At 41.2% G+C, this 16105-nt stretch overlaps 2 long non-coding RNA genes across 2 annotated transcripts in view; both read left to right on the forward strand.

Moving 5' to 3' along the window:
- LOC144770428 (uncharacterized) overlaps positions 1 to 7694 on the forward strand; it is a 398083-nt gene extending 390389 nt beyond the window's left edge. The window contains exons 5-6 of the long non-coding RNA XR_013598891.1: positions 1009 to 1228; positions 7342 to 7694. This is a non-coding gene — a long non-coding RNA (uncharacterized LOC144770428). The remainder of the gene's footprint in view (positions 1 to 1008; positions 1229 to 7341) is intronic.
- Positions 7695 to 11937: 4243 nt separating this feature from the next.
- Positions 11938 to 15486, forward strand: LOC144767503 (uncharacterized). Its single transcript, XR_013598236.1, has 2 exons — positions 11938 to 12485; positions 15028 to 15486. It is a non-coding gene; the product is annotated as an uncharacterized LOC144767503 (long non-coding RNA).
- Positions 15487 to 16105: the final 619 nt, after the last annotated feature.

A 16105-nucleotide genomic window follows, 5' to 3' on the forward strand; every position in this document is an offset into this window, starting at 1 on the left:
ATTGGGGACAGAGACGTTCCAAGCCCCCCACATCCCAGCCCCTGCAGGCAATATTAACACACAGGGACTCCAGGAAAGCTATAATGAATTTGCATGCATCCCTCCACCCGCAGAGGTATGAAGCAGAGCTGGCAATCAGGGATAGGTGGGCTGCAGCATTACACGCACAAATAGCTGACAAACAATGGGAAGGGGTAAAGCTACAGGTGAAGGGAATCTACAGCAACCCCCAGTTCACTACACCCATTTAATTACTTACACCAGACGTACCTGACAGCACAGAGCATTTGCAGTATGTTCCCTGGGGAGTCTTTGGACTGCCTTTGATGTCATGCAGTGGATACTGGCTTCATGCACATGGTCTAGGACTGTGAAATTTTGCAGCAAGCTTGGTTGAGGGTCATGGCAATCATTTCCGATATAGTTCGCTGCGCGAATCCACCCACACCGTAGTTCTGTCTCTTAGGCGTGCACTCAAGGACCAAGGGGGACAAGCTAAGGTTCAGGTTCATTGATCTAGCACTGGTGCTCTTCAAATGACAGGCCCCTGTGGCACCTGCTGTTTAGCGATGGCTGGGGAAGCTTTTAAAACGGACAAGGCAGAATTAGATGTCACCACAAGGGCCTGGCTACATAGCGAGAGGTCACTGAGACTTCTGCATATTTCCCGACACTGGAAGTCAAGAATGATGAGAGATCACCATGAGTGGTGAGCCCGTGTGACACGTCCCAGGACCTGTAAGTTGTATTGAAATTGTTCAGTCTCACCGTAGCTCATGGGTTGTACACAATGCACTAAAGAGGGGTCATGAGCACGAGATGGTCCAGTGTTTGTTCATTGCATGTTGCCTCTCAATGGTGTCAGCCTGCTACTTCATTACTTAGATGATGGTAGTGAGGCAATTCCAATACCATTGTTTGTTTTTGGGAATTCACCCGATTTTGTTGTATTGTTTTTCCATTTTTGCCTTTCATTTTTTTTCTTTCTCTCCTTTTCTTACATTCAAGATTTAAATGTCAATAAGGAAATTGAAAACAAAGAGTAAGTAGGGTTCCAAACGGGAAATTTCGCAAACAAGACCTTGAACAAACTTCCCCTTCATCTCAGACGAAGCCCGACACTGCACCAATTCAGAAAGGACCTCAAGACCTGGCTCTGCGAATGACCCTAACAGAGCTGCCCCTCCCCCGCCCCCCGAACCCCCTCAGCGCCTTGAGACTCTCACAGGTGAGTAGTGCGCTCTACAAAACCCTGATTGATTGATTGAGAGACATTAGGTCAGATGTTCTTCAAAGTGTACAATTGAGTGGCAAGATAGCCAACAGCCATCTCAGTGACTTGGAGATAATTTTGGATGCTGCAGGAATAGGTGATTTTGGTGTCTACTGAGAGAAATGCCAGTGTGCCAAAGAGTGACTATCATCATGTATTGCATGAGACCACAGCAAAGCGTTACTAGAGTTTTTATTCCAAAAGTATCGGCAGTGAGACTGTTGTGGGGTGAAATGTGAGACCAAAACCTTTTATCTCATTGAACATGTGTGTGTTGGTGGTGAATACTGTAACCCTGTTGCCTGCAGATGGTGGACACTAGGAGAAAGATGGTACTTTCTAGTGGCGAGGTATCTGTCACCACTAACATGTCATACTTGAAGATACATAAAAAAAGGTGTAAATACGTACAAACGTCCAGAAGAGCTTGTAAAAAGAAGGGACAGCATTACCAGTTTCAGTCTAGACCTGATTAATAAAACGTCACCCGCCTTATATAAGGGATATTAGCAGGAACAATGTTACATGGAATATACTTTCAAGGTTCAGTCTGAGCACCCTGATGCGGAAGTCAAGTACCGAAGTCTGGAGAGCTGATGAAGACAGAAAAGGCAGAAGGAATGCAATAATTGTAGACATAATAGGGTGAGCCAAGAACCATGATATTTATTTACCAGGCTACAGAATGTCGAGGTACGACTGCGCTTATTTCACTCTGATGTTTTTGATTATTAGAGTTCTTCTACTTAAATTGATAGGTGGATAATGCATGTCAGTTGTGCACTCGCCCAATAACTTCCCATGGTGATCGCACTTAAAGACAACTTTGCAGGTTTTGAGACTATACATGAGGGACTTTTATTGGAATTTATAAGCAAATAGTGTACTGAAAGCAGTTTAAGTCCTTTGAAGAATATTTTGATATATGAGTTGCTGGTGCTGCATTTTAAAGCTCACTGGGCCAGACACATCTTAAAAGGTATGTAATGTGTAAATATAACCTAGTAGGGAAGGTGAGTTATGTCCCTCAAATAATTTCTGAGCCGATGGAACCAGTAAAAGCATTTTCATCGATATTTGTTCGTAAGCGTGGATACAACTATGAGCTTTAAAGGCAGTTCTAAACAAGCTTTCACAAAGGTACTACAGACACAGATACTGCACAGTTACAAGGCAGAAATACCGGGATCCTATATGCAGGGCCCCTGAATTATGTGGCAGGTGAGAGGCAAGTTATGCAGCAGTGTTGACTTAATTATGCGGCAGGAAAAGTCAAATTATGCAGCATATTTTTCCATATTATTTATTATTTTGTCATTTTTATACATGGGATAACTGTCTGGGCAAAATTGTCACTTAAATAATAACACCTTACGACACAACTACAGCAATAAGCGGTTGAAAGATGACCAGTCATCATTTTGCAAAGGACTTTCCACAACGCAGAGACATATGTTGCCACGCTTTCAGTAACTCTTGATCCGTTTGAGCCAGAAACAAAATGTTTTTATTTTAAAACCTGCAGATTACGCAGCAAAAATTGAATTATGAGGCAAACGTGGCAAATCCATAATCATGCAAAAACCGCAGCAGACGTAAAATTGCATCATTCCAGTGGCCCTTCATATAAGCGGAAATCTTGCATGTGTAGGCAGCAGCAGAACAGTTATACATGGAAGCAATCCTGGGATGGGCCCATTTGAGGCCTACAGCTGGGATGGGACAACTAGCTCTGACTGCAGTTATGGGAGCAGCAGCAGGACAAGCAGAAGCAATGGCTACCGATTGGCGAGTTTAGACAGCTACACAATGCACTCCAGAACGCTATACAGTGCTTCACCACGTTTTCCCAAGATTTTTGTAATATTTAAATAGCACATACATACATGCAGCCACCCATTGAGTCATTATTTCAGTCACCCACTAGCACTCTCACAATACTACTCAATAACTGTAGGAAATTGGGTTACTCGTTGAGGGGGATGAAACCCTACTCAAGCAGCAACCACAATTCTTGTCAGGTTGAAACACAAGCAAATACCATATTAACCTTTGATTAAGCCTCTGGTAGCGTGGCGCAAAAACAGTCAGGTGTAACTCAGAGGCAATGTGTAAAGTATTTCTGCCGCTCTTCAAACAATAATCAAGCAAAAACACAACACTAGAAAAATCTCACACCAATTTAGAAAAATATAGTAATTGAACACAGTACCCTAAATCCTGGTTGCAGATTGTTGCGACATCCCACATAGAAGATGCATCGAGCAACAACTATTTCGAGAAGATGAGGGCTGTGATACGAGGTCCTGTGCTGGGGAAGAGGGGGAACATCCTTTTCAACGCGGATGTTACCCCGCAGTGCTTTTACGACACGTCCTTTACAACGCAAGTCGTAACCACGACTTGCGCTGGAGGGCGCTAAAGGATAAAGAATAGTATATTCCAACACCTATCCACGGGGACTTGTGTTAGAATAGTAAATTATACCATTCACTATCCACGCCCAACAACGCAAGTCATTGTAACGACTTGCGTTGTTAAAGACGCGTTGTAAAGGCACGCGTTGAAATGGTACGCGTCGTACCGTCATACATCCGGGGAAGAGTCACACAGAGGGGGTTCCGTTGCAGGGCTTCGGGGAGATTCATTGCGCTGCGTCGTTTCTGCCAATGAGACCACAGCAGGGCTGGAAGAGCATCTTCAGGCTCCAGGATTGGGTTGGCAGCACTTGGGGGCAAGACTCACAGCATGCAGGGTCCAGACACTCGGTTTAGGATGGTTTGAGCCTTTGCTCTCCCTGAGGCTCTGCTCATGAGGGTAACCAACTGCCCCTTGGTGTCACTCTGGTGGTCCAGGGTTCAAGATGCAGGTCCAGTCATTTTCACTCAGATAGCAGGACAGCAGGGCAGCAGAGTAAGAGCCCTTCCCGCAGATCAGCACAGCATTTCTTCAGAATATTTAACTCCGAGTCTGAGGGTCCAATATTTATATTTTATGCCAGCTTTGAAGTAAGAGAAGGTTCTGATCGTTTCGACCCCAAAGGTGTTTGGAAATACCTGCTTCTCAGCCCTGACCCCAGAGTTTCTGGGGCAAAAAAGACTAGTGTGAAACCCTTTGTGAGTGTGCTGAGGAAGAGGCTTTGTGATGTGCAAGTGAGGTAAGTGACAGCTCTGAAACCATAACAAGTCAGCAATGCCCCTTCCTGTCAAAACCTATTCCCCCTTTCTCTCACTGTCTGGGAGCAATACACAAAGACCAACTGCCCCCTACACCCAGTCATCTAACACAGGATACAGACTCTAGGCACCAAATGTCTGGGACAAGATAATGCTAGTTTTCAAAAAGTGACATTTTCAGAGCTGGAACTTAAAACCTGACTTTACCATTAAAGAGGTTTTTAAATTACTGTTCTTTAGACAGCAAACCCGATATTCGTAACTGCTCCAAATTGAAAGTGTTCTCTTATTAGATGTAATAAGGTAACCCAATGTTATCCTATGGGAGAGGTAGGTCTTGCAGTAGTGAAAAACAAATTTAGGAGTTTCTCACTACCAGGACATGTAAAAGTTAAAAGTACATGTACAACATTTTAAGTATACTGCACGCTGTCCTATAGGCTATGTAGGGCCTAACCTAGAGGTGACTTACATGTATTAAAAAGGAAGGTTTAGGCCTGACAAAAGGTTTATTTTGCCAGGTCAAAATGGCAGTTTAAAACTGCACATGCTGCAGTGACATGCCAGAGACATGTTTAAAAAGGCTACTTAAGTGTTTAACGCACTAAGTACTGCAGGCGCAATAGTAGCATTAAATGTACAGGCCCTGGTTCCAAAGTCGAACCACTTTATTAGGGACTTATAAGTAAATAAAATGTGTGAATTAGGTGTAAGCCTATGCTACCATGTTTTAGACCTAAGGCCAACACAAACGAGATCAGCTGAAATAATAAGGAGATTTTCACCGTGGTTAGGGAGTTCACTGCCCCTAGGTCCAATCTTCAGCAAGCAGTTCCATCTGAGACCTGGGTCAGTGACCTGGCTAGGTTCTTCACTGATAAAATCAGTACGATCCAGGCCTCCTTTACTGTTGAACCTGCGGCTGGGGCTGGTGGCACCGGGGGGGGACGTGCTCCATCGGCTACGCCAGAGGCACTTCTGGCTGAGTTTCCGTCGGTTTCCCCAGATGCCTCTCTTGCACTTCTGGCCACGCTCAAGTCCGGGTCGCCACTCGATCCCTGCCCGGCCAAATTTCTGGCCAGGATGGCGCCGTTAATGAACCCCTTGGTGAATCCTCTTCTGAATTCATCTTTGAGAGAGGGTCGGCTCCCTCTGTCCTGGAAAAGGGCGATGGTGATCCCCCTCCTCAAAAAGCCAGGATTGGATCCCAGGGTTCTGGCCAATTACCGGCCTATCTCTCTTCTGCCGGCCCTTGCGAAGCTTACGGAGAAGCACGTTCATGGCGTTCTCTCGGGTTTCCTCGAGTCTAATGACCTGCTGCATCCTTCACAATCCGGCTTTCGGCCCAACCTGAGTACAGAGACGGCACTTCTTGAGGTGTCAGAGATCATCCGCGAGACCCTGGATGCAGGGGGGAAGGCTGTGTTGGTCATGTTGGACTTGTCGGCGGCCTTCGACACCGTTCCCCACGAGGCTTTACTCACCAGACTTTACGACATCGGTCTGAGGGGGACGGTGCTCAAATGGTTTACATCATTTTTGGAGGGCTGTCGACAAACGGTCTGGGCCTCCTCGAGCTCCGCTGAGATGCCGCTACTGGGAGTCGGGGTCCCACAGGGCTCGGTGTTGAGCCCGACCCTTTTTAACATCTTTATGACCCCTCTGGCGGCACTCATAGAGACTTCGGGGGCCCGGATCGTGTCCTATGCGGAGGACACGCAGCTTCTCTTCACCTGCGGGAAAGATCACCCATTTGACGGGGAGAGCATCCGGGGATGTTTGAGGAAGGTCTTTGACTGGTTTCAACAGAATGGTCTAAAGGCCAATTCTAGTAAATCTGAGGTCCTGTTATTTGGGTGTGCTTCGGAACCGGATTGGCGTGACTGGTGGCCGGCCGATATGTGCCCCCTGCACAGCCATCTGTGGTTGCCAAAAATCTGGGTGTAAAGGTCGACACTGACCTCTCGTTCAGACCGCACATTCTTGGTCTGACGGGCACCTGTTTTGGAATCCTCAAGATGCTCCGGAGGTTCCTACCCCTGCTTACAGAGGAGCATAGGAAGATCATTGTCCAAGCTCTTATAGGATCTAGACTGGACTATGCGAATGCTCTGTACTTAGGACTTCCGGAGTATTTGATCCAAAGGCTGCAAGTGGCGCAGAACTCTGCGGCTCTCGCCATATACGGCCTTCATAGGCGGGCTAGAACATCTGGGGTGCTTCAGTCACTTCACTGGCTCCCTATCCGAAAGCGGATAATGTTTAAAACGCTCACACTGGTGCATAAGGCACTTTCTGGCTCCGGAGCTAAATATCTGCAGCGCAGACTGGCCTTTTACCGTCCGGCCCGCTCTTTGCGGTCAGAATCTCTGTGTATGGCCGTGGTGCCTCGTGTGAGGAAGGCGCGTATCGGGGGTCGTTCTTTCAGCTTTAAGGCCCCCCAGCTGTGGAACTCCCTGCCCTTTGCTTTACGCAGCATTCCTAGCTTGCTCCTGTTCAGGAAAAGCCTGAAAACTTGGCTTTTTAATTTGTAGGCTGTTTCTTTTCTGCTTTACTTTTTCTTTTTCTGCTTGTTGACTGTTATGTTTTTTATCTGCTGAGTTGTTCTTTATAGCGCCGGGACACTCTTGCTGAGTAGCCGTGCGCTATATAAATAAAATTTTAACATAACAATTTTAACATAACATAATGGTGGGGTAAGGCAAAAGGTTTGAGGGAGACCACCCTAAGGCTAACAGGTATATCACTAACCGATTAATAAAAAGGCAATTTCAGTTACATTCATGATCTGCTGGCTTTGCAAATGCTTGGTTTTCATAATGGAAAGACACACGTAAGTAAACAGAGTTCTTTAATGGTTAACTCTTCAACCAAAGTTTCTCCCATGCACAGATAACCTCCCATCAACGTGAGGGCGACCATTGGTAATGATGCCAAGTGTACACACAAATGACTCTCTGCCAAGGTGAGAGCAAGCATTTGAAATGATGCAAGTGTCATACAGACCACCCTCTGCCAAGGTGAGAGTAACTACTTGTAATGATGCCACGTATTCACGCAGATACTCCTCTGCCAAAGTGAGAACCACCACTTGTAATGATACAAGTGTACGCACAGATAACCCTTAGCTAAAGTGAGAGCAAACTCCGGTGATGATGCCAGCTGTTTGCGCAGCTAACACTCTGTCAAAGTGAGGCCAACCTTTTATAATGATGCCAAGTGTACGCACAGATAACCCTCTGCCAAGGTGAGAGCAACCACTTGTAATGATGCAAGTATACACACAGAGAACCCTCTGCCAAAGTGAGAGCAACCACTTGTAATGATGCAAGTATACACACAGATAACCCTCTGCCACCGCGAAAATAAGAAAAAAATAATATGATTTTCTCATTTACACTTATTTACATTTGCTCACAAGTATTATGTTTAATGGTGGACGTAAATAGAGTCATTGCACTAGTGAAATCACTTTAAAAGTGGGACTGGGATTCCCTTCAGAGAACGATTGGAAATATTTGCAGGTAAATGGTGCATTTCAAAGCACGTTGATCCAGTAAAGCCAGTGAAAACGTGACAGCCTTTTAAACAAAACTGTATGGGGAGTTTGTAGAGTTTTCGTAAATGAATATGTAGACAACAAATGCTTCATAGCCACGAAATACAACCTAAAGAAACAAACCCGGTCTATTCTTCCCTCTCAGTTTCCTCTATTTTCCTGTATTATTCTCGTTCATCTCTTTATCACATCCTTTCTTTCCACTACCTCTCTCACCCTACTTACACTAGTGTAGGATGTCAACGCGCTTTACATCATGCACACTTTATACAGATGGAAGGAATCTTACGTGTAAATCAGTCCATAGGAAATATTACATAAAACAATGAGGATTACAAGGTGAAGGAATTACATGTGATCCGAACTAGCAAGCAATATATTTTAAGAGCGTTGATCGGAAGAAGCACAAACTCAGGAATTAAGATGTACTACACTGGTTGTGGTTGGCTTTTCCAATAAGAATGTATATCTCATGAATGGAAACCTTTTTAGCAACATTAGGATAATTAAAGACTGAGGAAAAAATATACAATTTTTTTACCTATACCATACAGTTTGCATGCGGCTCTTTGATGAGAGTTCATAGGTCACTGTGCTCTATTAGGGTTGCAACTTATGAATTGCAAGTAACAAAAGAATTTCTGTGACAAAAGCAGTGACCCACGGAGCTAGCCACATAAAATACAGGGGCATATTACCAAAGGCCTTATCGCCGCTTTAAGCGGCGATAATTTTATCGCCCTATTACCTAGCTGTCGCTAACACTAGTTAGCGACAGCTAGTAGGAGATAGCGTTCATCTTGGGGCCCACTTTGCATGTCAGCGATAATTATCGCTAATGACATGCAAAGTGGCCGTGCCAAGATGTTAGCGACTGGAAACAGTCGCTAACATCGCTATCTCCTATTACCTACTTTTGGAAATAATCGCGCTAAGCGCGATTATCTCCAAAAGCTAACGCCTGCACAGAGCAGTTCTTAGCCATGTTTTTTTTCTTTTTGCAGAGTTTTATATAGCGCGAACTAGAACCGAACCAAATCAGTTATCAGAGCGCTTTACATAGCACCAGTTACATTACATGAGGACACACTTTCATATTTTTTATTTTTTTTTAGGCACGGGGAGATTAAGTGATTTGCCCAGAATCACAGGGGGTTTTTGGCGTTGTTACCGAGACTCGAACCCAGATCCCCAGGTCCGAGGTCGAGCGTCTTAGCCGTTAGGCCAACCTCTCTCCCCATTGGTAGGTGGATAACATGGCTAAGAGCATTTGCCCGGTAATGCATGAATATCGCTGACTTTTCCTTGATAATATCAAGGCTCCTAAGCGATAAAAATAGGCGAAGCACAACGATATTATTATAGCCGCTAACCAAGCTTAGCGATATTTTTCCTCACACATGGCGGGACGCAAAGGCCCTTCAAAAGGCAGTTGTTGCACTTTCACAGCTGACTTTTATGATGCCTCCTAGGAAGCTTCCTGCTTCCTTGTTGCCCACAATGTCCTCTCCGCACTGGGCTTGATCTCCATCCACTCCAGTTGATCTCCATCCTCCTGTAGCTTGAGTATTACAGAATATAAAATATGTTCCAAACAAAAGAAAAAGGGTAATGACCACAAAAGAAATGAAAAGAAGCATTACAGAAGAAGGGGTCAGTAAGTCAAAAGGTAGGGATAGGAAAAGGCATGGTTGGATACAAGTTATATATGTCAATGTACGGGGTCACACCCCTTCCAAGCAGATAAATAGGGGTGCATAAGAGCAGGTGGTAGAGCAGTAGGGTATGTGGAAGCAGTGTGAGGCAGGCAGAGGGTTGAAAAATACATTTTGAACCAAGGGCATTTTCAATAAAAAGGCACTTTCTTTTTTAACATATCACCATTGAAAAAGTTGTAATTCAAACTATTAACATATATGGCAAAAATTAGGGGGAGATTCTGACCGGATGGTAGTAAAATATATTGCCTAGCAATGTTTTGAAAAGTTGGTGATTTTTTGTCTTTCCTTTAGCCCCGCCCCCAATTACCCCACCCCTCTTGGCCCACCCCCATAGATGCAGCCCTCGGCCACAAACCACACTGTAATTTCCCCCCCCCAGAGAAAGTTTGTGAGTACCCATGCCCTTAAGCCTCTCCTGGTCCTACATTGTTTAGTTATGTCACTGCACTGGCAAAGCTGATATGTTCCTTTTGACACACGTTAATGACCTATGCTGATGACGGTATACCATTATAACCTTGTTTCTTGCATTTCTGAGGCGGTACGTTGGATTCACGCCAAACTAGGATAAAACAGAAATCTTAATTATTGGCCATTATCCACAGATCAAAATGAAGGCCTCCAGACGCCCCTATTCCCGCCCTCTCCAGTAACCGCTGTTAGACCCTTGGACACTTCTCTTTCTCCTGGAATTAATGAACTCTTTCAATCTGCCTTTATCACATCTTACAATGTAAAATCATCTCATTCTCATCTCTTTCAGCTCGAAAGACCATGGTGCAGGCAGTGATCATAACCCACCTCAACTACTGTCAGTCATTGTGTCTTGGGCTAACAATGAACTCACTTGCTCACATACAAAAGACAGCTGTCTGGGCCTCTCCTGTCTCGGTTGTAGCTTTCCTCTTACCTTCCAGTGCTTAATTTCAGCCAGTGGTTTCCGGCGCATAACTGTCAACACCAGCACTTATGTGAGTCTGCCATATGGTTGTGCTGTTTGTCTTATTTAGAGACCAGCACAACAACAGTAGTTTCTTAATTCAATATACCTGAAAATGGCTAATACCAGCCTTCCAAACCATTCTTTTAACCTTGGGGACCTGGAGTCATCTGAATTGTCACATTTGGAGGAGTGTGATGCTTAGTAGTTGTGTTGGTACCGACATTGTCAGCTCTGGCAGGAGCAATGAGCTGGTGCAAGCTGCAGTGGCCTGGCAAGGACCCTTTGTCACAAACTAAGCACATAGGGGCACGTGCATCATCAGAAATTGCATTCGCAAACAGTGCGAATCACTAAAATTGGCCGTTTGCTAATGCAATTTCTGTTTTTGGAATGCATCATTTTTTTTCCAAAGTAGGAATCGCAATCGAGATTGCGAGTTTTTGAAAAATCACAAATTTAAGGAATCCTTAAAAAAATTGCAAAAAATGGAATGCATGAAAAATCGCTATTTGCGATTTTCATAGAAATCGCAATTAAGAATTCCTAAAATTAGAAGAAGTGTGAGCAGGTGGTATTTTTTGTTCTCACAAAACATGTGCAAATGATTGGCCAACTATAAAAGGGGTTCCACAGTCCCTCAGGAACTCTTCCAGGATGGCAGCAGTCATTGTGCTGGCACGTAGGTGGCGTTTGAGAGCAGCAGGGAGGAGGAGAAGAATACTCAATGAGAGAATATTTAGATTGCGCATCACTTTGTTTGGGCAGACACAGGCAGACATATCTGATAAGTATAGGCTTAATGCAGACTCAATTTTAGAGCTGATAGCAGAATTAGACCCCATATTGCATAGGCAAACAAGTAGGACTCAAGCCATACCCACCCATGTACAGGTGTTATGTTGTCTTCATCTTCTAGCCTCTGGCTCCTTTCATTGCTGTTGCGGGGGGGTTTCACAGAGTGCATTGTCTAGCTTTTTTAAACACTTTCTTAATGCAATGCTCCATAGGATAAACCAGCACATAAAGTTCCCTACCACTCAGCAGGAGTTGCTGCAGACAAAATTAGACTTTTACAACATGGCACATTTCCCACATGTAATAGGATGTGTTGATGGAACACATATTCCCATTTGTCCCCCTTCTGCAAATGAGTATATTTTTAGAATTAGGAAAAATTACCATTCTTTAAATATTCAAGCAATCTGCAAGTCCTAAGGAATCATCACTGACTTAGTTGCCAGTTATCCAGGGAGTGCCCATGACTCGTACATTTTTAAACATAGTGCCATCCATGCTCGCCTGCTCTCTGGAGAATTTGGAGATGGATATTTACTAGGTAAATGTAATTAATCAATGTGAAATTTATTTTACTGTTATGCTCTTGCATTAAATTGGTACTCATTTCCAACTTTTACCTTAAAACTTAGGAGATAGTGCATATGGTTTGAGGTCATACATACTCACACCTTTCCTGACTCCAACAACCCACAAAGAACAGCAGTACAGCCATGCCCATATCTCAACCCGCAGTATCATAGAGAGGACTTTTGGTGTTATGAAGTCTAGGTTCCGCATACTGCATAAGACTGGTGGAGCATTGCACTATCGTCCGGATATTTGCTGTAAAATAGTTGCAACATGTGTTATCCTGCACAACATAGCTACTAGGAGAGGCCTTGAACTTGATATGGAGGATATGCTACCAAATAATGACAACCAGCCTCAACAACCCCATGCAAGATTACATGGTCCTGATGCAGCAGAAGGGAGGAGAAGAAGGGCAGAAATTACTCAACACTATTTTTAAGAAAAGGTGAGTTTAATGTAATTTTTATTATATTTTGTTTTTTGTTATTTATTGGGCAAATGAAGGAAGAGCTTGGTACTTCACAAACAATACTGCTTGTAATTTGAAGAAAAACATAAACTTTAAACAAACTTTAATCAGTCAAGGTCTACTTTTAAGCATTGTAAGAAATCATGACAATACTAACAAATTATTACTGGTAATCATTTTTTCCTTCCGCGCAAACCTAAAGCTTTTGTTTTCACATTCTCTGAAATTTTAGGTTTTCTTGTGCTTATATCTTGGCCGGATCACTGACATAATATCGAGTGACAGAATATCGAGTAGCAAAAATATCGATGACAAAATATCGACAGACAGATTATCGAGTTTGTATCTACAAACAGGTAAGTACAAAAATATTGAGTTAAAAATATCGTTTACAAAAATATAGTTTATAAAAATATCGACTTTATTAAAAACAGTGTTAAATTAAATTAATATAAAAATTTAATTACTAAAATATACTTAAAAATACTTACATTGACTTACAATAATTAAATAATTAATGAAAGTTATAAAAAAAATTACAATCATATTTGTTAAAACATATATATATAGTAACATAATATAATTAAATAATATCCAATATTATTACCGTACAACAGCAGAAGTGTAAAAAATACTATTCCCACTCCAGAGAGTGCAACAGTAGGGAAAGCGTTGGATAGCGTAGGGGTAAAAATTACTATTCCCACTCCAGTGAGTGCAACAGTAGGGAAAGCGTTGGATAGCGTACAGGTAAAAATTACTATTCCCACTCCAGTGGGTGCAACAGTGGGGAAAGTGTTGGATAGCGTAGGGGTTAAAATTAGTATTCCCACTCCAAAAAGTGCAACAGTAGAGAAAGCGTTGGATAGCGTAGGGGTTAAAATTACTATTCCCACTCCAAAGCGTGCAACAGTAGGGAAAGCGTTGGATAGCATAGTGGTAAAAATTACTATTCCCACTCCAGAGAGTGCAACAGTAAGGAAATTAAATACTTCATATATTATTTAAATAAATATCAATTAATATCTATAAAAAATTAATTAAAAGTAATTACCAATTTAATATAATATAATAATAAATCAATTAAAATTACAAATTAAAATTAATTAATACAACTATTTACCTATTAATACAAATTAATTACAAATTAACAAATAATAATTTAACATTTAAAAAATCATTAACAATTAATTCAAATTAAATACAATTAAATAAATTGATTTATTTAATTAATTATAAATAGATTACTTCCCACCCTATTCCCCTATAAACCCACAACCCACTACAGAAAATAAATTAGTAAAATTAACATAATTAGCAATTAATCAATTAAATAAAATTAATTGGCAATTCAAATTTAATTAATTACCAAATATAAATTAATTAACAATTAATTAGAAATGAATACCAATAAATAAATTTACATATTTAATTAATTAAAAATAAATTACTTCCCACCCTATTCCCCTATACACCCACAACCCGCTACAGAAAATAAATTAGTAAAATTAACATAATTAGTAATTAATCAATTAATTAAAATTAATTGCCAATTAAAATTTAATTAATTACCAAATATAAATTAATTAACAATTAATTAAACATGAATACCATTAAATACATTTACATATTTAAATCATTATAATTAAATTACTTCCCACCCTATTCCCCTATAAACCCACAACCCGCTACAGAATTAAATTACGCAAAAATTAAAAAAACAAAAATAATTAATTAAAATAAATTATAACATAAATACACACTTTTCACACATATAATAACATAAAAAACACTATAAATAATTCGATATTATTAAAAATTCGATAATTTTAATAACTTATATTATATACTTTGATATTTTAACTGTCTATATTTTTAACATTCGATATTACATTACTTACCTTAAAAACGATATTTTTGATGTCTATATTCTGTCAATTCGATATTTTGTCCATTCTATATTTTAAACTCGATATTATGTCCATTCGATATTTTGTAGTCGATATTTTGACTGTTTACCGTCTTGGCCTCTTGCACTACGGCGTTCAGACAATTCTTTAGGTTTAATTTTGACACTGCTTCCATCATAATCAATGTTTAAACCCCCTTCATCAGATTTATTAAGGTTTTCTTTAGGTTGCATCTCAGTAGCAGCACTTTTCATAGACAGCATACCTTCACAAAGATCCCCACAACATTGTCTAATGTCCTTCTGAATTGAAATTGTATGTTTCATAAGTCGTGCATTGCTGGTAGTCCCTCTATTTAATGCCCTGGCATATGTGTGCATGCTCATCATTGTTCTCATATGTCTATTGCAATTTGCAATCTTCTGACCTTCCATGCCATGACAAATAGTCTCCAATGCATTTGCTATGCGGTCAAAATTGTCACATGACGCCTTATGTGCACCTTCAATCACTTTTGTTAATGTAGTCAAACTTTTACTCATTGCACTAATGTCATCACTAATATGACTCAGTTTGCCCTTCATAATCCTCATATCCTTCCCTTGCAGACGCTGCACTTTCAATAACTTTAATTCAACATCACTTGCATGGGCGTTATCTTCTATGGAGTTACTTTGATTTGAAGACCTTAGCCTTCTTCTGAAGTACTTTTGAAGCTTTCTGCGACGACTTGACTGTTTATTAGCAGTGCCTGTGATTCCAGCATTTTGCTTTTTAAGTTCTGGGACATTATGTTCTTCTTCAGTGTCTGAATTCAGAAGCTGACGCACTCTCTTTCTACCTTTCAATGTGTGCATAGTTGGTGAAGATGTATCTGAGTTTTGATCTAATGTGTTCTGTAAATCCATGTTGGTTTCTTCAGAAACATTTATTTCTGTTTCCTTATCAACATCTATAAATGAAAAAGTGCATTCAGTATATAAATGTTTTGAAATGACATGTTTGAAAAAGCACTGAAATGCACATGTGTTTATTAATAAACATGCTAACTGCAAGCATTTAAACTATCTCATTAGTGATGTTTAATTTTTCTACTCAAACAATGAAATTTGGTATACATTTTACTAATCATGTTAAAAAACTACAATTCCCATGATGCACTGCTTCCTTTAAGAAAATGCCTTTTAAACCATCATATGAGCATTTATACGATGTGTAATTGCATCCTGCAACCAGAGGTATTTAAAATGTTAATTATATTACAGACAAAAAACTTACCTTGTGAAGTGCCAGCATTCTCAGAGGTGTCTATTTGAATCACTCCAATGACTGCTTCTGTCACAGGGTCCCCTCAACCAAATCCTCAAGGGGGGTAGTTGGTGTGTCCCTGGGAGTGCCTCCACCAGTTTTCTTGGCACTTTTGATCCTTGTCGCAATCCTTTCTTTTGCGCGAGAGCGTAAGTCATACCACCGTTTTTGCAGGTTGGTGATATCTCGGTGGGCAACCCCCACAGCATTTACTTTTGTTTGAATGGCCAGCCCAAGTTTTCTTTTGACTGCTTCTGGAACCTTCAAGGACTGCTTTCCAAACAGCTGTTCCTGCCTCTGAGTGACCTCATCTATTAAAATCTGCAACTCCTGCTCACTGAACTTTATCTTCCTTTTTCTGGCGTGAAGGTCTTGACT

This window comes from Lissotriton helveticus, chromosome 7 (genome assembly GCF_964261635.1).
Source record: "Lissotriton helveticus chromosome 7, aLisHel1.1, whole genome shotgun sequence".
NCBI lineage: Eukaryota > Metazoa > Chordata > Amphibia > Caudata > Salamandridae > Lissotriton > Lissotriton helveticus.